Source organism: Acipenser ruthenus, chromosome 30 (genome assembly GCF_902713425.1).
Source record: "Acipenser ruthenus chromosome 30, fAciRut3.2 maternal haplotype, whole genome shotgun sequence".
Lineage (NCBI taxonomy): Eukaryota > Metazoa > Chordata > Actinopteri > Acipenseriformes > Acipenseridae > Acipenser > Acipenser ruthenus.
In genome coordinates, this window is record NC_081218.1 from 7,672,783 (window position 1) to 7,698,142 (window position 25,360).

At 43.9% G+C, this 25,360-nt stretch overlaps 3 non-coding genes across 3 annotated transcripts; all 3 read right to left on the minus strand.

Moving 5' to 3' along the window:
• Positions 1 to 15,970: 15,970 nt before the first annotated feature.
• On the minus strand, positions 15,971 to 16,089 carry LOC117967421 (5S ribosomal RNA). Its single transcript, XR_004662042.1, has one exon. It is a non-coding gene; the product is annotated as a 5S ribosomal RNA (ribosomal RNA).
• A 114-nt stretch (positions 16,090 to 16,203) lies between these two features.
• LOC117967442 (5S ribosomal RNA) lies at positions 16,204 to 16,322 on the minus strand. Its single transcript, XR_004662065.1, has one exon. It is a non-coding gene; the product is annotated as a 5S ribosomal RNA (ribosomal RNA).
• Positions 16,323 to 16,450: 128 nt separating this feature from the next.
• LOC117967324 (5S ribosomal RNA) lies at positions 16,451 to 16,569 on the minus strand. Its single transcript, XR_004661939.2, has one exon. It is a non-coding gene; the product is annotated as a 5S ribosomal RNA (ribosomal RNA).
• Positions 16,570 to 25,360: the final 8,791 nt, after the last annotated feature.

Consider the following 25,360-nt stretch of genomic DNA (forward strand, 5'->3'; position numbering starts at 1 on the left):
GATTGCATTTCTGCTTTCATGACTTTTATGTTTAGTGACCTGGGGGTGATTCCTCCAAAATTTCCTTTTGTCCTCCACACATTTCAATTGTAAAATGTAATTACAAAAATGTAATGCCTGCAGCACTTGCTATTCCCAGGTGGTCTCCCTAAGACAACATTCCTCCGCCCAGGAGAGCAACCACCAAGAAAAGGTGTTAAAACCAATCCTCGCCCAGGACAACTGGAAGCTGCTAGAGACTGGAAAATGCTGGCAGATGTTGGTCAATGGCTTATTTTTCCACCTGAGATTGCCACCACTAACCTTCGACCAGATATTGTCTTGTGGTCAGGATCAGCATGCCTTGTTCACCTGGTAGAGTTAACAGTGCCATGGGAGGATGCTGTAGATGAGGCGTATGAGAGGAAGAGACTGCGGTATGCTCAACTAGCCACTGAAGCGGAACAACGAGGATGGAGAGTTCGGGTTTACCCAGTGGAAGTGGGTTGTCGAGGATTTGTGGCACACTCTACAACCCGGTTTCTCAGAGACGTCGGATTCAGTGGCCAAGAGTTGCGTCGCACAGTGAAGAACTTATCTGAAGCAGCAGAGAGGAACAGCAACTGGCTGTGGTTGAGACGGAAAGAATCTGGCTGGGGATCTCAAGCACAATAGAAAGAAAGAAACGCTGATGTAAGTAAGCTGGGCTGAGTTGAGTGGGGGACGGAGGGGGGTGATGCTGTTACCCCAGAATCACCGTCGAGCCCTCTTGAGGTGTCGTGGGCTAGTCGACGAAACACTAAGGATGGAAGGTGCCCACTTGAAAACCCCAGAGATGTACCCTACTTAGCTCAATCCAGACGGTTGTCATGCTGATGCGCTGGGGAGGCTGCACTTTGGTTGATCCCAGGAGCCAGCATCGCAGCCGTTGTGTGTGCTGATGCGCCAGGGAGGCAAAATAAGCTGATCCCTGGAGCCAGCATTACACTTCAGCCATTAACACCAGACAGAAGGATATCTACATCATCATATGGAAGGAAACGTAAATGGATGGAGACACATATGGATCACATTAGTTTACTGTAAAGCTACGTCTTAGTTGGTGCTTATCTTGGCAAGTGCCGAGTTCAAATCAGCATGAAGTTTTAACATCTACTCTCGTGTAATGGAAATCATGAAGATCTGGATACGTCCAGTGACTGCTGTGAATAGTGCAGCTGGTAACAAGGGAAAGACCTTGTGACAGCCTGGAGAGACAGCTGACAGGAGGAAAGAGACCCCATTGGGGCTGGTAAGGGTTAGCTACCCTTGTCGGCAGTATCCAGCTCTGTGTTTACAGGATGCTGGAGACACCCGCCCAAGGCTTCTAGGAAATTAAAGAGAAAAATACCCCTAGAGTCTGCGAGAGCGGGGGCGGAAGATGACTCAACGTTGGACAACACGGTTAACGACTTAGGAACGGAAACGGATATGAGTATGGAGAGTACTTCACAAAAGACTAGTTCAAGATCTGCAGTAAACAAAGACAGGGAACTCCAGGTTTGTGTCTGCGGCTGGAGCAAGGCGACAACGGTCAGGGGTTTGAAGATTCATCAAGGGAGAATGAAATGCTTGAGGGAGAAGGGACAAGGGCCTCACATTGATCAGTACTTCTTACGAAGTCAGTCAAGTCAGTCGAATGAAATCCAGCGACAGGAAGCAAACCACAGTTCGCAGGATATCAGCACCTGATGTAACTTAAAAAAAGAGGATGATGAGTAAGTAGATTCAAGAAACTGCACAGAGTCCTTTTCTTTAGTCAGTTGTTAGGTTTATTGAAATATGCAGGGAGTCTGGTCCCAGGTACAGGACAAACAGAATACTCGTTCTTACAATTGCTGCATGACATTAAATACCCTTCTGCATAGGTGTCTCTCTCCTCCTCTTTCTCTGACACTTAACCAATAGAAAAGGTACAACTCATTATCCTATTACCATATATTTCATTCAGTGTGAGTGTGTGTGTGTGTGTGTGTGTGTGTGTGAGTCTAGTGTGACGACCTCTGAACTCAGTGCATTCCTCAAACCCCTGGTGCCCCAAAAAGGTCCATACATCTGGTTTTTGTCATCTTCTCTCCGTTTTGCCTTAGACACTTTGAGTCCAGTGGTATTATCTCTTACTCTCCCTGTGAACCTTTGGGTCCAACGGCAGTCCCTGGGAGCCTTTTAGCCCCTTTATGCTTTGTATTCCTAAAAGTCTTAGAGCCTGGCCCCTCCTGGTCCATAGCACTGTTATCTTGTTAGCTTGCAGTCAATGTTGGAGAAGAAGCTTGTAGAAACAAGGTCTCTTATCAATTGTTAGCAGTACATGCAATTTGAACCAAACAGTCTGCTATCTGCAATATTAGTTTCTTTTCGGAAAAGAACACCAGTATAGCTCTGCCAGTCCACATGCGTAGCAAACTGCTAATCAATTCTCGATCCATGTTTTCCAACATACCCTACTTTTAAAATATAAGATGGAGGGGGGTGACCCGCTACAAACAAGTTGCTGACGTGATCCCGAGCCCTCAGATGTCCTCTTCGCTGGTTCTGAGTAGTCACATCAAGTACCGTGTTTGTATAATATATTATAGTGAAGTATGTTCCTCTCATTCTAAGTCTCTCCATTATGTGTAGGTATCTACCTTGCCTTTGCTGTTTCTCCATGTAAGTATGTCATGAGCAAAAAACAAACAAAAAAAAAAAACAAACAAACATACGTAAAAATAATACAAAAAATGAAAAATAAACATAGAAAAATACAGTAAATACAGTTTATCACTGTACACAGGTGTTATTTCTTATTCATGGTGGCTCCCAGTAAGTTTACAGTTTCCCATCTGCCAATGGTCCTTTCTAACTGTCGGTGTTGTTTTTTCCACCAAAAACACTGAATGCTATTCCACAAAATCAATACTATTACTATCAACAGTATTATTAAAACAACACAATCCCCAAAAGTGTGCCCTAAGGCCTGCCCTGACCATCCATATCGTTTCAATACGGTGGCTTTTAATTGTGCCAAATCAACTTCGACCTTAGCTTTGAGCTAAACTGCATGTGTTGGAGAAAAACAAAATCCTGGAGAAGTCTGACAAGTTAAATCTCCATATTTAAAATTGGTATGGTTACTCAACACACACCATTGATATTTCCCAACCTGCACTGCTTTTTTCCACCCCTCTAGTGGATGTACCTCTAATTCAGTGCTTATATTTCTATTAATTCCGGTGATTGCAGGACACCGGCAAACTACATGACTATTTGTTTCATAACAGCATGCTTCATGCACCACACTACTCCAGTTCCCTCGCTGAACTTTCCATGTAGCCTTTTCCCAAACTATCACTGACTCATTGTGTAGTACTCCTATCGGTCTAATCTTCAAACTGTCTTTATACTGGTTATTAGGATCCAGGTATGGTATTGAGAGATAGAACCCTATGTGACCAGGTGGTTCCTTGCCATTCTCCTTTGGCCACACTAAACTAGCTCCCTGGAGGTCAGTCTGATCAGGGTGGATCATTGCCAACCTCAACCTGAGTTCCTCCTGTGCATGTCTAGGTACCACTCTTAGCCTAATGTCCATTATTTCTTCCTTCATTGTTTTAAAAGGTCACCCGCAAATATTCTACAATCTATTGCTTTGGTCAAATTGCGCAGGGCTCCCTCTGTTCCATCCATTAGCTCATATATAGCTGTACCCTGGAGCCTAATCCCTTGATTTACATACATCTGTCCATTCCCCAATCTTTCTATCCCTTCTCCCACAGCACTTGCTATCCAAGTTTGCCCTTTTGACATTTGATAAATATCCCAGCTGTTTGCAACAGAATTTCCTGCACCAAACCATCCTGCTATTTCATCAAAAAGTCCCCTCTTCCTACGTTTCTCACTACCTTCATACATTCGTTCGGCTATTCGCTCTTTGTAATCTTTTATTGTACTACTTATTTTTCTTTGAAGCCAATTCTGGATATTGGTGTATTGCTTGCAATGCTGTTCAAATATAACAGTTAGATTTGTGAAATTATACATTACATACGATAATACTATATTCACATCATCCAAAACAGTTTTTCTTTCTGGTCCGAGAATGATACCTTCCCGAGGTAGGGGGTGCAAAGGGGGACATACTTTGGGTTTGTCCTCCTTGCATGATGTTAATGTAATATTTTTGAGTGATTTGTATGAACAGTTATGACTATGAACTGAAATATTACTAATTTGATTTGGATATTGGTACTGATATATTGTGTCGACATCCTGTATGTCTGATTTTTTAAAATACCTCTTTGGATGTCCAGCCATTAATTGTCCGTCTTCCCAACTATCTGGGTTTTCCCATTCTTGTGGAGGTTCACATATGATAGACTCATACCGTCCCTCGTGGTTTTTAGACCACAGAAACCTTTGGGCATCATTATCAGACCAGGTTTTTACGTTATATCTGCAAACCCTATCACGTTGTCCATCACCAGCTACAAAAAAAAAACTTTAAATTTCCAGACACCTTCCTTTGAATCATCATAGTTTGTAATCGAGTAGGTGCATTTCTCTGGGTTTGTCGTGACCTTTGTTAATGTCCATTCCTCATTATTATACTGGCATAATGAAATATTTCCAAATCTGTCCCCTGGACATTGTAGCATTATGTCCCCTCCTTTTTGGACATATCTGGGCTCTGGCACTTGATTATTACCAGATATTTTCTCGAAATTGTAACTGCACATACTGTCCTTTCTTTATACACTGTGTCTCTGTCACCAATGTCATTGGTGGGTCCCATCGTGCTTCAGCGAGCAGGGTGAATACGCCAATCAAGGTTGTTAGTTGGTATTTCATAATTCACCTGTGGGGACACAAAAGACCAGGTTTAGTGTATATTCTTATGCAGTTTGTGTAGGCTCAATGACCTTTTTCTGATATGGCTTACACTGGTCCCCATGGAACCAAAAGTATTGTATTGGTCTGCCCCGTTTCTGTATTGCCAACTTTAGGTTGGTTTCACCCATCGATAACCTGATATGGACCTTCCCAATTAGCCTCCCAGGCCCCCCCTTTTAAAAAGTTTTTTAGCATGACCTGGTCTCCAATTTGAAAGGAGACCCTATATGGGGGTTGGGAGGACTGAACTGTGTATTGATGTGCTGCCCCCATCCTGTTAGCAGCATCCAAAAGTTTGTTTTGGAGAGCTAATTGTACCTGTTGAAGGAATTGGTCATTAGTAACCTTGCTTGTAATAGGGGTTGGGACCCCTGTGGGGTGTGCCACCCGCATTGTCCTTCCTGTCATTAGCTCAAATGGGGGATATCCTGTTGTTCGCACTGGAGTTGCTCTAATTAGCATTAGCACTCCGGGCAAAGCTGCAACCCAATCAGGTGTAGATCTACCTAGATCAGTAGTTGCTTTTAATACAGCCTTCTTGAGACCATCTTTCAATGTGCGATTCATCCGCTCCACCATACCACTAGCCTCCGGGTGGTACGGAATGTGGAAGTGTTGTTCTACCCCTAACATTTTACATAGGCAGGCCATCACCTCGGACGTAAATGCGGTTCCACGATCACTTTCTAGTCTCTTAGGGAAGCCCCATCTAGTGAAGACCTGTTCCCATAGAATCCTGGCTGTCGTAAGAGCATCGCATCGATGTGCGGGAAATGCCTCCACCCAGCGTGTAAACATGTCAACTACCACTAGGATATATCTATATCCTCCTTTGGCTGTAGGTAATGGTCCTGTGTGATCAATTTGAATAGATTCCCAGGGCCCATCATTCCAATGTGAGGTACCCATTGGGACCTTGTGGCGTGTGGGAGCTGGATTCATTTGTGCACATATTAAGCACAGCGCAAGGTGGTGATCTATATCTGCTTTCATGTCTGGCCACCAGTAGCATCCCTGTAAGAGGTCTAACACTTTTTGTGATGCTGCATGACCACTCACTTGATGCATGTAGATGACTAGATCCTTGCGTAAACAGTGAGGTGTCACCCAGGCAAGCTGGGGTGTGGTATGATACAATGTTCCTTCAAATACCAACAATGTGTCCTTGTATTTATGGTAAGGCTGTGGAAGTGTCTGCTGTGCATTAATGGCGTCCATGACCTCAATCAATTTAGAATCGAGTGCCTGTGCCTTTTTAAAATCTAACATGGTGGGTGTGGCCGTGGTGACAGGTGATACATGAATAGGATCAGTTGAGGAATCCCATGGGATCCCATAAATGGCTGCCTTCTTGGCTAGCGCGTCTACAGTATTATTTGCATCTCCCTGTACCGTTCTGCCTTCTGGTTGATGTGATTTGACTTTACAAATGGCTAGTGTGCCTGGTGTACGCTCATAGGCCAGATCCCAGATCTGCAAGAGCTGTGCATAATGTGTTAGCGGTTTACCTTCGGCTGTACAAAAACCCCGTTTCTGCCACACCGGCAAGTACTCTGTAAGGGAATTACAAACAAATGCACTATCTGAATAGATAGTAAGCCTCCCTGTGAACTCCCTTAGTGCTGCTAGTACAGCTATCACTTCTGCTTTTTGTGCAGAATCTGTGGGTTTACACTTTATCAGTACCTCCTTTCCAATAGCTGGAGCCCAACATGCTGCACCTGTGTGATACAGGCCATTGTCGTAAAAGCGAGAGCCATTGACATATATAGACAGAGAGTCAGCAAGCGGGACTGTCGCAAAAGGACCAGCCTTTGCCTCCAACTGTCGTGTCGTACATTCATGAGCCTCCCCTTCATAGGTGAGCATGTTAGCAAGTGTGTAGGAAGCAGAGTGTTTAACTGTGATGTTTTTAGATGCAAGTTCAGCAACCCATCTACCCCATCGTTGGGCCGACACTCCCTTCACCTGCCCTCTGATGAGCAGAGCGACTGGGGTGTGTGGTGTATGTACTATTATTTTCCCAAACTGACAAATGTATTCAGTGTGCGTCACAATCCAATGTACTGCCAGAATTTGTTTTGTACATTGATCATACGATCTTTCTACCGGTGTAAGCATACGTGAGAAGTACCCCACAGGTATACACTTACCATGCACTTCCTGCATGAGTACTGCTGACAAACTAGAGTCTGATGCAGCTGCCTCAATGATGAAGGGAAGTGTGGTATCTGGACTACGCAGAGCTGGAGCCTGTGTTAGTGCCGTCTTGAGTGTCATAAAAGCGTTCTGTGATGCACTGTTCCAGGTAAGTGTGTCTTCCTTACCTGGGTTTCCCTTCAGATGTTCATACAGAGGTGCAGCTTTCTCACTGTAGCCCTCTATAAAGTCCCTACAGAAGCCTATTATACCTAAAAGTGATCGTAAGGCTGTAACTGTGTGTGGGCGGGGCAGATTTTGAATCAACTTAATCTTTTCTGGGTCAGGTATACGTCCTCCAGCTTCCACCTGTACTCCTAAGAAGCAAACAGATGATTTCATTAATGCAGCCTTTTTCGGGTTCAGCTTCATGCCGGCCTCCTCCAACAAAGTGAGAACCTCATCAAGGAGCCCGTAATGCTCCTCCCTGGTATCAGTTTGTAGAAGTATGTCGTCCACATACTGGATGATGTTATCTGTTTGAGAACAACTTTGCAAAATGTTAGCCATGCATTGATGAAACAGCGTGGGACTATTATTATACCCTTGCGGTAACACAGCCCAGGTAAATTGCTTGTCCTTGAAGGTAAAAGCAAACTTGTATTGACTATCCGGGTGTATACTAATTCCCCAAAATCCATTCGAGACATCCAGTGTAGAATACACTGTTGCTGTTCCTTTCAATCGTGACATCATGTCTGGTGTGGTGGATACCAATGCTGTTGCACTGGGGGTGTTTTTGTTAAGCTGCCTGTAATCAATAGTTAGACGCCATGAACCGTCCTGTTTTTTTACAGGCCATACAGGTGAGTTTACAGTAGAGACACATTCACGTATTACTTTCTGTCTTAACAATGAATCAATTGTCCGACTAACTGCAGCCTCTGCTTCCTTTGGATAGGGATATTGTTTCTGTGGAGGGGGATCAATGCTATTCACAGCTACTATCATACCTTTAACCTTACCACAATCATGCTTGTGCTGTGCCCACACTTTAATGTGACGCAACAGAATCTCAGCCAGCCGGCTGTCACTAGTATGTAGTAACCTCACAACATCATAATCTTCTGTACCCTTCACAGTAAACACTGAATGCCTATCTGAAATCATGATTGGCATCTTAATGCCCTGGGGATCTCTTGCCCCTTGCCAAATCAAACGGTTAGAAAGATCAATAATCAATCGAGCGCGGGCGATCCCGTCAGAACCCAAAATACAACCTTCATGTGTACTGACCATACATAATGGTAAATCAAATTTAATAGTACCCAATTGTAATGTAATTGGAGTGGATATTCTGGCTTTGGTTACCCCTCCCCCTACTCCTACAAGTTGAATAGACCTCCCACTGGATGGTAGGTCCGTGTGGTAAGTGAGAGAGCAAGCAGCCCCTGTGTCTATCAGAAATGTGTCTTGACGGCCTCCAGCCAAAACTTTAACACATGGGCGGCCCTCCTTGTCAGCAGTAATATAACTCACCGCTGCAATAGAGGCCTGACCCCTTCATAGGGCAGATGAAGGTGGGGGTTCCTGTGGGCTGTGGGAAGGGTTCTGTTGGTCATTGTTTCCTACCTGCTTGGAGAAGGTCTGTAACAATTGTCTCAGTTCCTCATAAGAGAGTGTAGGTGCAGTAGGTAACCTTGAGCTATTTATAGCTCGTTGCTTTTGTTGTGGACCCTGCCCCTCAGCACCTCCCCCTCTAGACCAGCATTGATTCTTTGTATGTCCAGCGCGTTTGCAGTTTGCGCACATTTTATACATCTTACATTCCTTTGACACATGACCCTGCTTACCACAATTAAAACAGCCTGACTTAACACCACCCTCGTTGGTAACAATCATAGCGACTTTCTTTTTCTCTATTGGTGCTTTATCTGTTTCCGACTCATTCCAGTCTCTTAAACAATCATGTATGCCTTGCCCTGTACCTTGCGGCACCGGGTCTATTGACAGTGCTCTGCCGTACTGTATCAATAGATGCTTGCATGTAGGAGAGACTAAGTCTTTATATTTATTGATTACCAACTGCCAGAACATGGCGTTATCATCTGTAATAGCAACTCTTGCTGCAGCTCTCTCTCTGTGGGTATTATACGTTTGCACAAAGCTTCGAATGAAGTCAGTAGGACTTTTTGGGAACAGCGTTAAGAACCTTACTGAGATCTGGTGCATGATGATAATTAGCAGCCACACACATCAATCTAACTCTCTCATCATGTCCTGGATATTGTGGGTTAGCACCTGGTGGTGTGAATTCAGTTGGTGCAATCACTTCAACTGGTAGTACCAAACTCAGGATTCTGCAACAATCCCTGTCAGTGAGATTAAATGTACGTTGTATACCACGCAGCTTTTCACACAGAGGTGTAGGATCTGTATTACCATCCCATTTGGGCAACTGTTCTTTCATCAAAGCCAATTCTGACAATGTCAAATCCCTATTGACCTGTTCATCAGCATAATCATATGTAGTTATTCCAGTTTGCTGGTCCAAAGTACCAGTTGTGCGCATCCTACGAGTCATTACAGGAGCTGTTTTGACATATTTGCCTGCAACATATACTTCCCCTTTCGGTTCTGTTCTTTCAGGATTGCGCCTCCTTGATTTGACATTTTCTGCAATACTGGACATATAGTCCCATCTAGCGTCTTCCTCTTGATACTGAACCTCCTCAGGTGCTATAGCAAAGTCCTCTAACTCATCTAAGTCGTCCACCTCTTCATCCTCTTCACTCTCCTGTTTAGGATCCCAGTCCTCAGGACCATCACTCTCCTCACTATCTGTTTCTTGCTCATTATCAGCCAATCCCAATGCTGCAATTCTGCGCTGCAAAACCTTATTATCCTTCCGTTGTTCACGTGCTTTTTTACGTACCTCCCCTCCTGTACAATGTGTCTGTCTTTGTTTTCTCCAGACACATTCCATAATTCCTGATATGCAATCCGTGCATTTTTCAGACTTGATTCCAAATTACTTATCTTTCTCTGACAATCTATCAATTTTTGTTTTTGGGTTGCGTTTTCCTTACGCATCTCTAATTGTTGTGCAGCAGCCAATTGCCTTTCAACCATCGAAGCACTTGTACCTGATTCTAATCGCTTAATTTCCTCATGCAAACCCTCATTCTTAACAGATAATTTCTTACAATTTGCCCTTGTAAAATCATATCTTGTTTTCAATTCTTCAATAGTTTGCCTCATCGCCCTTACGCAATTAGCCTGTTTCACTTTCTTATTCTTTTCTTTTCCATTCCGAGACACACATTCCTGCCCTATAGTATTGACTGGTTCATTACTGTCTTTTGTATAGGGTCCCTCCTTGCCATGTTTAAAAACATAGTCTATACTCCAGATTCTCTAGTCATCCATTCGATGACCGTCACTATTATCTTCTAACATATTTGGAGTTGATCAGACTCCCAACAAAACACAAAACTAACAAAAACAAAAAAAAGAAACAACAACACTTTTTAGTTTTGTCTTGTTTTTACCAATATTCCGTGTTTAAAGCTATGCTTAACGAAGCATAGACTTTTATTTTGGTTTATTGCACATTTAATTTACACTTTTGTATGTGCTATTTGGGCTTAACTGGAACTTATTGTCTGATTGTTCCTTATCTGTACCACCTAATGTGGACAGTTAAATAAGAGGCTTATCCTATTGCCCCCTTATCGTGACTTATAAACCAAACAGTAAAAACAAAGACAAAACAGGTGTACCAAACCCTCTCAAAACTAACATAAAACATAAATCCGAGTATGCCCGTACCTGTTGACCTATACAAGTCCGTGTAACTAGTCCAATAGACTCTACTGGCACGTCATAACACTACACGATTTACTCTGACTTTTTTAGGAATCCAGAGGTCCTCTTTCATACCTAAAGTCCTAATAGTCAATACACTTTTAGTTCAGCGGTCAATCTCTCTTGACTTAACTAATTGTGTCCTCAATGTACATGAATTATCAAAAAGTCCTCTTTCATATTCTACCCTTGATTCTCACTACATTCTAAACACTGCATATAAAACAATAAACCAGTAACTACTCACCAATGTACGTGGTTATATGTTCGAGCTGAAGTCCTGATTCAAAGATTCTCCACACCGTCTGGTCAGAAGTTAGAAGCAGTCTCTGTCCATTCGCTTTGTCCTGGTCCTGTGCGCACGGGATTCAGGCTGGGCAAATGGGTTTCTCTGCAGTCAGGTATCAAACCCCCCGGTTTTTTGAAAAAAAAAAAGTAACAGGAAACAGTCCGCAGGTGGCTCACCAAATGATGTAACTTAAAAAAAGAGGATGATGAGTAAGTAGATTCAAGAAAAATGCACAGAGTCCTTTTCTTCACTCAGTTGTTAGGTTTATTGAAATATGCAGGGAGTCTGGTCCCAGGTACAGGACAAACAGAATACTCGTTCTTACAATTGCTGCATGACATTAAATACCCTTCTGCATAGGTGTATCTCTCCTCCTCTTTCTCTGACACTTAACCAATAGAAAAGGTACAACTCATTATCCTATTACCATATATTTCATTCAGTGTGAGTGTGTGTATGTGTGTGTGTGTGTGTGTGTGTGAGTCTAGTGTGACGACCTCTGAACTCAGTGCATTCCTCAAACCCCTGGTGCCCCAAAAAGGTCCATACATCTGGTTTTTGTCATCTTCTCTCCGTTTTGCCTTAGACCCTTTGAGTCCAGTGGTATTATCTCTTACTCTCCCTGTGAACCTTTGGGTCCAACGGCAGTCCCTGGGAGCCTTTTAGCCCCTTTATGCTTTGTATTCCTAAAAGTCTTAGAGCCTGGCCCCTCCTGGTCCATAGCACTGTTATCTTGTTAGCTTGCAGTCAATGTTGGAGAAGAAGCTTGTAGAAACAAGGTCTCTTATCAATTGTTAGCAGTACATGCAATTTGAACCAAACAGTCTGCTATCTGCAATATTAGTTTCTTTTCAGAAAAGAACACCAGTATAGCTCTGCCAGTCCACATGCGTAGCAAACTGCTAATCAATTCTCGATCCATGTTTTCCAACAGCACCCCTGTCATAGATTTGAGGAGGACTTGCATGGACACAGTTAGTGATGAACCTAATGATCCTTGTGAACCCAGTCAGACAAACCAGCATAAGAGAAAAAAGAACCTCAACGGGCACAAGCCTGGAGTTAAATGGCCAAGAGCTTGTGAGAAAACTGCATGGGACACAGTAAACACAGATCTCTGCGTTGCATTGGAAAGATTAAGTGGAACAGTTGAAAAGAAGCTGGATAAATTTGGGGACATCATCTACGCATATGGAAGTGAGAGGTTTGGAGTTGAAAAAAGGAAGGAAAAAGTACAAACTATTCCTGGAAAGTCTAGACGGCAGCAGGAGATTGAACGCTTAGTTAGAGAAAGGAGACAGCTGAGGAACCAATGGAGAAGAGCAGAACAAAGTCAGAAGGAGGGACTCAGTCTCTTACAAAGGGTCATAAAAGATAAGCTTGCAACATTGCGCAGAGGTGAGCGCCTACGGAAACGCTACAAAAAGAAGGAGCGTGCGAGAGCTAACTTTTATAAAGACCCATTCAAATTTGTAAAGAAGTTATTCACCAGTGAGAAGAATGGCACACTAAAAGCATCTAAGGTTGAGCTGGAGAGATATTTGGAGGAAACACATACAGATTCAAAAAGGCAGGAGCCTATGTCAATTCCGTCAGACATCCCACCTATCAATCCACCAGAATACCAAATGGAGGACTGTGCACCTAAGTGGAAAGAAATAGAGCAAGCTGTGAAAAAAGCAAGGGCTTCATCATCTCCAGGGCCTAATGGAGTTCTGTACAGAGTGTACAAGAGTGCTTCAGGAGTTCTACGAATTCTGTGGAAATTGATGAAAGTGGCATGGGAAAAACAGGTCGTACCAAGAGCATGGCGCCGAGCAGGTGGAGTCTTTATACCTAAAGAAAGAGATTCTACAAGCATCAGTCAGTTTCGTCCCATTTCCCTATTAAACGTAGAAGGCAAGATTTTCTTCAGCATTATTGCTCAGAGATTGTCAGCTTACCTATTAAAGAACTGCTTCATTGACACTTCAATACAAAAAGCGGGCATTCCAGGTTTCCCAGGTTGCTTAGAACACATCAATGTGATCTGGCAACAAATTCAATCAGCTAAAAAGGAGAGGAAGGAGCTCCATGTGACATTCCTGGATTTGGCTAATGCATATGGTTCAGTGCCACATGAACTACTTTGGGCAGCATTTGATTTTTTCAGTGTACCGATGACAATAACAAATTTAGTGAAAGCCTATTTTGGAGATTTGCAATTCAGTTTTTCAACTTCAGAATTCAGCACTACATGGCAATGCCTAGAGGTTGGAATAATGGCAGGATGCACCATTTCTCCACTGGCTTTTACCATGGCAATGGAAGTAATCATTAGGGCATCAAAATGGGTAGTAGGAGGAGAGCGCTTGGCTTCTGGAATGCGACTACCACCAGTTCGAGCATACATGGATGACATGACAACCATGACTACAACAGTAGCCTGCACTAATCGATTATTGGGCAAATTAACCAATGACATTGAATGGGCACGAATGCAATTCAAGCCCACTAAATCAAGGAGCATCTCTATAATTAAAGGCAAAGTAGTAGATAAAACATTCTTCATTAATGGTGAGGCAATACCAACAGTGTCTGAGAAGCCAGTGAAGAGTCTTGGGAGATGGTACGACGTGGATCTAAAGGACACAGTTCGTGTGGGAGAAGTTAGACAACAAGCAGTGGAAGGGTTGAAGAGCATAGACAGCTGCGCTCTACCAGGTAAACTAAAACTCTGGTGCTTTCAGTTTGGTCTACTGCCGAGGTTGCTGTGGCCACTGACTGTGTACGAGGTTTCTTTGACAACAGTAGAGAAGCTGGAAGCTTTAATCAGTTCATACATCAGGAAATGGTTGGGAGTTCCATGCTGCCTCAGCAGAGTGGGACTTTATGGTAAAGGAATACTGCAGCTACCAGTCTCTGCTCTAACCGAGGAGTTTAAGTGCGCCAAGGTCAGACTGGAAATGACATTAGTAGAGTCACGCGATAAATGCGTAAGGGAGGCAGCACCTGTGTTGAAAACTGGGAGAAAGTGGGCGGCAAAGAAAGCTGTGGAAGATGCAAAGGCTGCCCTTCGAATTGGTGATATCATGGGGCAAGTTCAGCATGGAAGAGGGGGTCTTGGTTTCAGTTCAGCTCCTCCTACATGGCACAAGGCAGCCCCAGCTCAAAGGAGGAAGCTGGTAGTCAACGAGGTGCAAAAGCAGGAGGAGAGGATGAGGTGTATAAAGGCCATTTCCCAGGCCAAGCAGGGAGAATGGATGAGATGGGAGAGTGTGGAACAACGCAAGATTGGCTGGCAAGACCTATGGTCAATGGAACAGAGCAGGATCAGTTTCCTCATCAGGTCAACATATGATGTTCTCCCATCACCACAGAACCTAAACCTCTGGGTAGGAGAGGATCCCTCATGTCCTTTGTGTTCATCACCTGCAACATTAAGGCACATTTTGACAGGATGTAAGGTGGCTCTTAGCCAAGGACGGTTTACTTGGCGCCATGACCAGGTGCTGCGATGTTTGGCCTTAGCATTGGAAGACAAGCGTAACATGACCAATAAGTTGTTACCTGTTCCATCAAAACATTACACACAAAAGACAACATTCCTCCGCCCAGGAGAGCAACCACCAAGAAAAGGTGTTAAAACCAATCCTCGCCCAGAACAACTGGAAGCTGCTGGAGACTGGAAAATGCTGGCAGATGTTGGTCAATGGCTTATTTTTCCACCTGAGATTGCCACCACTAACCTTCAACCAGATATTGTCTTGTGGTCTGGATCAGCATGCCTTGTTCACCTGGTAGAGTTAACAGTGCCATGGGAGGATGCTGTAGATGAGGCGTATGAGAGGAAGAGACTGCGGTATGCTCAGCTAGCCACTGAAGCGGAACAGCGAGGATGGAGAGTTCGGGTTTACCCAGTGGAAGTGGGTTGTCGAGGATTTGTGGCACACTCTACAACCCGGTTTCTCAGAGACGTCGGATTCAGTGGCCAAGAGTTGCGTCGCACAGTGAAGAACTTATCTGAAGCAGCAGAGAGGAGCAGCAACTGGCTGTGGTTGAGACGGAAAGATTCTGGCTGGGGATCTGAAGCACAATAGAAAGATAGAAACACTGATGTACAGGTAAGTAAGCTGGGCTGAGTTGAGTGGGGGACGGAGGGGGGTGATGCTGGGACGCCAGAATCACCGTCGAGCCCTCTTGAGGTGTCGTGGGCTAGTCAACGAAACATTGAGGATGGGAGGTGCCCACTTGAATACGCCAGAGATGTACCCTACTTAGCTCAATCCAGACGGTTGTCATGCTGATGCGCTGGGGAGGCCGCACTTTGGTTGATCCCCGGAGCCAGCAATGCAGCCGTTGTGTGTGCTGATGCGCCAGGGATGCAAAATAAGCTGATCCCTGGAGCCAGCATTACACTTCAGCCATTAACACCAGACAGAAGGATATCTACATCATCATATGGAAGGAAACGTAAATGGATGGAGACACATATGGATCACATTAGTTTACTGTAAAGCTACGTCTTAGTTGGTGCTTATCTTTGCGAGAGCCGAGTTCAAATCAGCATGAAGTTTTAACATCTACTCTCGTGTAATGGAAATCATAACCATCCAAGTACTAACCAAGCCCAACATTGCTTAGCTTCTGAGATCAGAAGAGATCAGGCTTATTCAAGGTGGTGTGGCCGCAGGCGATTGCATTTCTGCTTTCATGACTTTTATGTTTAGTGAGCTGGGGGTGATTCCTCCAAACTTTCCTTTTGTCCTCCACACATTTCAATTGTAAAATGTAATTACAAAAATGTAATGCCTGCAGCACTTGATATTCCCAGGTGGTCTCCCACCCAAGTACTAACCAAGCCCAACATTGCTTAGCTTCTGAGATCAAACGAGATCAGGCTTATTCAAGGAGGTGCGGCCGCAGGCAATTGCATTTCTGCTTTCATGACTTTTATGTTTAGTGAGCTGGGGGTGTTTCCTCCAAAATTTCCTTTTGTCCTCCACACATTTCAATTGTAAAATGTAATTACAAAAATGTAATGCCTGCAGCACTTGATATTCCCAGGTGGTCTCCCATCCAAGTACTAACCAAGCCCAACATTGCTTAGCTTCTGAGATCAGACGAGATGAGGCTTATTCAAGGTGGTGTGGCCGCAGGCGATTGCATTTCTGCTTTCATGACTTTTATGTTTAGTGAGCTGGGGGTGTTTCCTCCAAAATTTCCTTTTGTCCTCCACACATTTCAATTGTAAAATGTAATTACAAAAATGTAATTACAAAAATGTAATGCCTGCAGCACTTGATATTCCCAGGTGGTCTCCCATCCAAGTATTAACCAAGCCCAACATTGCTTAGCTTCTGAGATCAGACGAGATCAGGCTTATTCAAGGTGGTGTGGCCGCAGGCGATTGCATTTCTGCTTTCATGACTTTTATGTTTAGTGAGCTGGGGGTGATTCCTCCTGATGTAACTTAAAAAAGAGGATGATGAGTAGGTAGATTCAAGAAAATGCACAGAGTCCTTTTCTTCACTCAGTTGTTAGGTTTATTGAAATATGCAGGGAGTATGGTCCCAGGTACAGGACAAACAGAATACTCCTCTTACAATTGTTGCATGACATTAAATACCCTTCTGCATAGGTGTCTCTCTCCTCCTCTTTCTCTGACACTTAACCAATAGAAAAGGTACAACTCATTATCCTATTACCATATATTACCATATATATTTCATTCAGTGTGAGTGTGTGTGTGTGTGTGTGTGTGTGTGTGTGTGTGTGTGTGTGTGTGTGTGTGATCTAGTGTGAAGATCTCTGAACTCAGTGCAGTCTTCAGACCCTGGTGCCACAAAGGTCCATACATCTGGTTTTTGTCATCTTCCTTGTTCCTATCTCTCCGATTTGCCTAAGACCCTTTGATCCCAGTGGCACTATCTCTTTGGATCTCTCTGAAGTCTTAGAGCCTGGCTCCTTCGGTCCCCTTGAAAACTAGCTTTATGACCCCGTCATAAACCAGCTGGATTTTCTAAGCAAAAACCTGTTTAACACAAAATAATCTTAACTTCTCTACCATATTGCAGCCTTCATCTATCACAGCAGTGCTTGCATTTTTGGAACTAACAGTTTTTTCTATCCAATGTTAAATCACTTTTCAGAAAAATAACATGAATACAGCCGTCATTCCTCATGCATAGTAAACTGCTATTCAATACTTGTTCCATGTTTTCCAACATACCCCACTTTTAAAATATAAGATGGAGGGGGGTGACCCGCTACAACCAAGTTACATGATCCCGAGCCCTCAGATGTCATCTTCGCTGGTTCTGAGTAGTCACATCAAGTACCGTGTTTGTATAATATATTATAGTGAAATATGTTCCTCTCATTCTAAGTCTCTCCATTATGTGTAGGTACAGTATCTACCTTGCCTTTGCTGTTTCTCCATGTAAGTATGTCATGAGCAAAAAACAAACAAAAAAACAAAACAAACAAACATACGTAAAACTAATGCAAAAAATGAAAAATAAACATACAGTAAACATACAGAAAAATACAGTAAATACAGTTTATCACTGTACACAGGTGTTATTTCTTATTCATGGTGGCTCCCAGTAAGTTTACAGTTTCCCATCTGCCAATGGTCCTTTCTAACTGTCGGTGTTGTTTTTTCCACCAAAAACACTGAATGCTATTCCACAAAATCAATACTATTACTATTAACAGTATTATTAAAACAACATAATCCCCAAAAGTGTGCCCTAAGACCTGTCCTGACCATCCATATCGTTTCAATACGGTGGCTTTTAATTGTGCCAAATCAACTTCGACCTTAGCTTTGAGCAGCTTCTGTTCCGCTCTTTGTAGGGCTATTTTAACCAATTTGTGCACTTGAGAAAAAATGACCGAATATGAATCTAGATATGTGTCATCCCACCAAGCGGTAATTTGGAACTCCTCTGCTTCAGGTTCAGGTATATATATATATCTCCAATCTGAACTGCATGTGTTGGAGAAAAACAAAATCCTGGAGAAGTCTGACAAGTAAAATCACCATACTTAAAATTGGTATGGTTACTCAACACACACCATTGATATTTCCCAACCTGCACTGCTTTTTTCCACCCCTCTAGTGGATGTACCTCTAATTCAGTGCTTGTATTTCTATTAATTCCGGTGATTGCAGGACACCGGCAAACTACATGACTATTTGTTTCATAACAACATGCTTCATGCACCACACCACTGCAGTTGCCTCGTTGAACTTTCCATGTAGCCTTTTCCCAAACTATCACTGACTCATTGTGTAGTACTCCTATCGGTCTAATCTTCAAACTGTCTTTATACTGGTTATTAGGATCCAGGTATGGTATTGAGAGATAGAACCCTATGTGATCAGGTGGTTCCTTGCCATTCTCCTTTGGCCACACTAAACTAGCTCCCAGGAGGTCAGTCTGATCAGGGTGGATCATTGCCAACCTCAACCTGAGTTCCTCCTGTGCATGTCTAGGTACCACTCTTAGCCTAATGTCCATTATTTCTTCCTCCATTGTTTTTAAAAGGTCACCCGCAAATATCCTACAATCTATTGCTTTGGTCAAATTGCGCAGGGCTCCCTCTGTTCCATCCATTAGCTCATATATAGCTGTATCCTGGAGCCTAATCCCTTGATTTACATACATCTGTCCATTCCCCAATCTTTCTATTTCTTCTCCCACAGCACTTGCTATCCAAGTTTGCCCTTTTGACATTTGATAAATATCCCAGCTGTTTGCAACAGAATTTCCTGCACCAAACCATCCTGCTATTTCATCAAAAAGTCCCCTCTTCCTACGTTTCTCATTACCTTCATACATTCTCATTACCTTCATACATTCGTTCGCCTATTCGCTCTTTGTAATCTCTTATTGTACTACCTATTTCCCTTTGAAGCCAATTCTGGATATTGGTGTATTGCTTGCAATGCGGTTCAAATATAACAGTTAGATTTGTGAAATTATACATTACGTACGATAATACTATATTCACATCATCCAAAACAGTTTTTCTTTCTGGTCCGAGAATGATACCTTCCCGAGGTAGGAGGTGCAAAAGGGACATACTTTCGTAGTGATTTTAACTCGATAGTACGGTTTACTGCCCTGTTTCAAGAAATTAGATCACCCCGCATGGAACAAGTGTAAATTACTGACGTACTCAATTCCTTACAGCAATCTATGCCTCCCAATTTCACCCACCCGTCCTGCTCTTTAGCTACGCGGTGCAGTGTTGGTTTAACTCGGTAAGCTCATAATCACATCTTCTATTTGAAACTACAGTACTCTCAGAATAAACTCTATGTTCCAGCTGTGGATCCCCATCCTCTTGATCAGAACCACACTCATGTTGCTCTAACACATTTAGGTGCATCATTATTTTTAACCCGTATGTTAAATTAAATCTTTCTAGAATCCAATATTCTAGACCATCTCAATCTTATGATACACTTAAAACTGATTAAAACCTAAAACTATAACTTCAAAAATGATCACTATGCATTGAACAAGTACTAAAATAGTGCCTCATTTTAGACATATTCAACACTACAGCATATCATTCAAAGTTCACATGATTTCCACAATTAATGTCTAATATAGGTAACCATATTTTTCAGTAGAACAGTTGTTTTCAATTGGTATTTCCATTCAACATAGGATGTACCATTACCTTACAAGTACATATTAATATAGTATTATGTTCCTAACAACACTCCAAATAATCCATTGCAAGACACCAACCATTTTACCTCCCTATCATGGATGGCAGATACAATGTCTTAACAATACCACTCTTAAGTGTCATGAACAACACAAACTCCATACTCCCAGTGCCTCTAGAGGTCAATGGTACAACCTTTGCAGTTTTTGTTATTTTACTGAATGTGATTAGTAATAAATTACATGAGACCTTCCCATCTCTGCACTCCAGGATCGCTGACATATTACCTTTAGTATCTTTAAACTAAGACAAATCTTTTCACCAATCATACATCTATACCCCAAGTTTATAATACGTAGTTTCATTATCAGGTATATTAACTGAAATTAACAGTCCCCATTACATCCCCAAAAATGTCACTTTAACGTCATCATAATTTCTTCTTTTGATATGCAGACTGGAATGGTTCCCCATATGTAAGAATGTCTCTGTGGTTTCAGATACCTCCTCATGACCGTCTCTCAGCAACTTACACTCTTGTTCCAGATATATGGTAGAGCTTAATTACTACTGTGACAGAGCGGTTGCAGTACTGACGTCCCGGACCAGGAAGAAGCAATACAAAAACAAAGGCAAAGGTAGGTAGGGAAAACGAGACGCGTTTGCGATCGGGTTTTAATAATAAATCAAACAATAAACAAAACACTATAACAAACAAAAGGGCTCGATGGCCAAAAATACATAAAGAAACAAATACCGAGTGGTACAGCGGTAGCAGTTGCTTCGGATGTATGATCTCGCTCTAAACCGTCCTCCCGTCTCTAACTCAAAGGAAAATCTCCCCCCATTACCCTGGAGCTCGTTCTTTTAAGCTGTGGCTGGAGCCTTAATTAATTATCAATAAAACAATTACCTTATTGAGGCTCCAGCCACATTCACACAGGTTTTTTAAATTAATAAACAAAACGAACAATAAAAAAAACACGGCTCTCCTACCGTCAAATACAAATATAATAATAATAATAATACGAAACATACAAATAATAATACAGGGACGAGGTGTACCCTATCACACACGCCCCCCCTTGTGCGTAGCACACATGGCCTCAATGGCCACCTCCCCCCTCAGTCTCAACGTCCCGGAAGAGGGGGAAGCACAGTGTCCATGGGGGTGGCCATGGTGGGAGGTCCGGCACCCCCCAACTCTTCGTGGCCGGCAGCTCCCTCTTCCAGGGCTCCCGCCACACACTATCCTGCCGCAAACGTGCGGCTGGGGAAGCTGGTCTCCTGACCTCCCCCCCCTTCTTCATGGCCGGCATTTCCCCTCCGTGGGGCTCCGACCACACGATCTCTGGCAGCGAAACTGCTGCGAGGGGAACTGGTCTCCTGACCTCCCCCCCCTTCTTCATGGCCGGCAGCTCCCCTCCGTGGGGCTCCGGCCACAGTATAGCAACCCCAGGCGAAGCAGGACCCTCAACGACCCCAGGCGAAGCAGGATCCCTGGCGACCCCAGGCGAAGCAGGATCCCTGGCAACCCCAGGCGACGGCAGCAGCAGCGGACCCTCGGGAGGCAGAGGCAGCTCCTGCTCCTCTCCCTCGGGTGGTGGTGGTGGAGGCAGAGGCAGCTTCTGCTCCTCTCCCTCGGGTGGTGGAGGCAGAGGCAGCTCCTGCTCCTCTCCCTCGGGTGGTGGCGGTGGAGGCAGAGGCAGCTCCTGCTCCTCTCCCTCGGGTGGTGGCGGTGGAGGCAGAGGTAGCTCCTGCTCCTCTCCCTCGGGTGGTGGCGGTGGAGGCAGAGGCAGCTCCTGCTCCTCTCCCTCGGGTGGTGGCGGTGGAGGCAGAGGCAGCTCCTGCTCCTCTCCCTCGGGTGGTGGCGGTGGAGGCAGAGGCAGCTCCTGCTCCTCTCCCTCGGGTGGTGGCGGTGGAGGCAGAGGCAGCTCCTGCTCCTCTCCCTCGGGTGGTGGTGGTGGTGGAGGCAGAGGCAGCTCCTGCTCCTCTCCCTCGGGTGGTGGCGGCGGGAACAGCAGCTCATCTCCCTCCGGTGGCACTGCTGGCTCCTTCGCCAGCGGGGTTAGAGCTGTTGGCGCTGCCGGCTCCTCCGACAGCGGGGTTAGGGCTGGTGGCGGGCGTCTCCGCTGGGCTCCCTTCAGCAGCAAAAACAGCGGCTGCTGTGGAGCCTGAGCTTCACGCCCTCGTCCCTCCCAAAAAAAAATAGGGGTTTGGGCCTTCAGCTCCTCCCCTCCGGACACAGGACGCACCGGCTCCTCCCTCTCGGGCCGTGGACGCACCGACTCCTCCCTCTCGGGCCGTGGACGCACCGACTCCTCCCTCTCGGGCCGTGGATGCACCGACTCCTCCCTCTCGGGCCGTGGACGCACCGACTCCTCCCTCTCGGGCGCAGGACGTTCGGGCTCCTCCCACTCAGGCGCAGGACGTTCGGGCTCCTCCCACTCAGGCGCAGGACGTTCGGGCTCCTCCCACTCAGGCGCAGGACGTTCGGGCTCCTCCCACTCAGGCGCAGGACGTTCGGGCTCCTCCCACTCAGGCGCAGGACGTTCGGGCTCCTCCTCCCCTGGCTCCTGCTCTGGGCAGTCCTCGTCCTCATGCCCATAAGCAATGCACATGGTGCACCACCTTGGCTCCCTCTGCTTCCTCCTCACTTTTCCCCCTCTCTGCCTCCTTCTCCTCACCTTCCTCCTTTGGGCTGGTTCCTCCTCCTGGAAGGGGCAGACAGCCACCGTGTGCCCATACACCCCGCAGGCAAGGCACCAACCTTGGTCCTCCAACCTGCCGAGGAGATCCTCCAGCTCACTGCAGCCGTCTCTCCAGTTCCAGCCTTCCATTTTTTTTTTTTTTTTTTTTTTTTTTTTTTTTTATTTACTTTTCCACAAAAAACAATTTTCGAAAAAAAAAAAAAAAAAAAACGCCCTTTGTATTCCTGGTCCGGCTCCTGGAGGCGTTTATCCCATGCAGGACACCATATGTGACAGAGCGGTTGCAGTACTGACGTCCCGGACCAGGAAGAAGCAATACAAAAACAAAGGCAAAGGTAGGTAGGGAAAACGAGACGCGTTTGCGATCGGGTTTTAATAATAAATCAAAAAATAAACAAAACACTCTATAACAAACAAAAGGGCTCGATGGCCAAAAATACATAAAGAAACAAATACCGAGTGGTACAGCGGTAGCAGTTGCTTCGGATGTATGATCTCGCTCTAAACCGTCCTCCCGTCTCTAACTCAAAGGAAAATCTCCCCCCATTACCCTGGAGCTCGTTCTTTTAAGCTGTGGCTGGAGCCTTAATTAATTATCAATAAAACAATTACCTTATTGAGGCTCCAGCCACATTCACACAGGTTTTTTAAATTAATAAACAAAACGAACAATAAAAAAAACACGGCTCTCCTACCGTCAAATACAAATATAATAATAATAATAATACGAAACATACAAATAATAATACAGGGACGAGGTGTACCCTATCACAACTACATATCATGGACAAGCATTGTAAAGTTCTGCAGGTTAATATGTACAGTTCCTGTTTGCATATCCAAATTGTCCCACAAGTGTATTGGAACTTTCTGCACAAACTCTTCTGAAATGGTCCTCTCAGTTCCGATGAACAGCATTGTGCTTCCATTCCACATGAACACCATCAGCATTATCTCGGAACCTGTGTGAGGTTGGAATCAGTGCCTGTTTTAATGCCTCAATTCAGGTGTTCATAGAGGGTGACAGCTAGTTCACTGTATCCTTCCATGAAGTCCTGACAGAATCCAAATATGCCCAAAAAGATCTAAGGGGCAGATTTTTAATCAGCTTTTTATTTCCTGGGTCAGGTGTGTGTCCTCCAGTTTCCACCTGTACTCCTAAGAAACAAACAGATGATTTCATTAATGCAGCTTTCTTTAGATTTAATTTGAGAGCAGCGTGCTCCTCCAGCAACAGATAGTGCTTCTCCGCAGTTCTCGTTGCAACAGTATGTCGTCCACATACTGTATGATATTACCTAGTTGAGAACAGTCCTGTAAGATGTTAGTCATACATTGATCTCTCCCTTCTTGGCAAGACGTCCAGAGCACATATCACAATAACAGTTGAAAAGAAAGTTTACAAAGAAATGTATTCAAACGTTAATGTTTCTCAATAACGCATACAGAAATAAAAGTACTGCCTATTCTTGCTGCAATTAATAACAGCATCCTTTTTAGCAGATCAGAATAAATCAGGATCTATTATAGAAATAGTCCAGTGAGAAAAAGAAAATGTGTGTGCACAGAAACCTGACCTTCATGAGCACCTGTTTATGATGCTTCCTTTTTAGAATGTGATCCACAAGCTCTACCAACCCAGAGCTCTTTGGGTGGCAGAGGACATGGAATCACTGTACTTCGCCAACCAGGGCGCAGGTTGCTTCATGCTTAAGCCAGCGAATATATTCTTTATTTGATTAATTTACACGGGCGTTTCCCCATGGTCAATCCTACCAAGTGCATTTGTATTACTGTGAGTGCATAATTACTTTTGCTACTGCGACTGTCTGTTCTGTATTAGACAGTGAGAAGTTGACTTTATTTTGCATCACAATATTTCCATTAGCTCAGCGTCCTGTGCTGAACTTCCACAAGAGAGTATTCATACCCTATGTTCACAGACAAACACACAAACATTAACCAACAGACTGTCTATCATACCAGTATCACAATCCATCAACCCTGCAGTCCTATACTGCACCATCAATAATCTCATGTCACTCGCGATTTATTCATGTTTCAGTTATCACATTAATCTAATTATCATCACCTCTCCTGCAAGAAGCTCCGTAAAATACTAATTGTAACCACCATAAACAAAACACATCGTACACATGTGTTCAAACATCCCATTTCACATCACTCGTGTAGCTCTGAGTGACACTGCTTTTGTCTCCTGCATCACTGCATTCTGATGCCTTAGCAGAAGTTGAAATCCTTGTAGATCACTCTGATATTGATTGTGACCTCTTTTTCCCCATTTGAATTGTATTTTATGCTCTCTAACAATTCAACTTTTTTTTTTCCTTCTACTCGTGTATAGTAGTGTGCTTTAGCAACATCAGAATAAACCCAGTTAATACTGATAACATCAGTGCTTTATTAAACTACGTGTTTTCCATTCAAAGAGAATGCAATCTCCCTGTTTAATTCAACATGAACTAAACAATCATTAATAAACAGACCCCTTAAATAAAACATCGTTTTAACTCTGCACTTTTTTAGCTACACCAATAATACAAACTCTACCACTCATGTGATCTTGGTTTCAAACATGTATTCATAGGTGATTTCATAAAATTCACCCGTGTCTTAAACATAAAATTCACTCTCAAACAAACACTTAACATTCATTCATGAAAATATTTTTAAAATATTTCCAGGTCGATAATTTAATTTGTTTCAGATTTATTGATCTCCAAAAACATTTGTTCTCTTCCTAAAAGTCTTTTTATTTTTTTAGTCTGTCTAACAG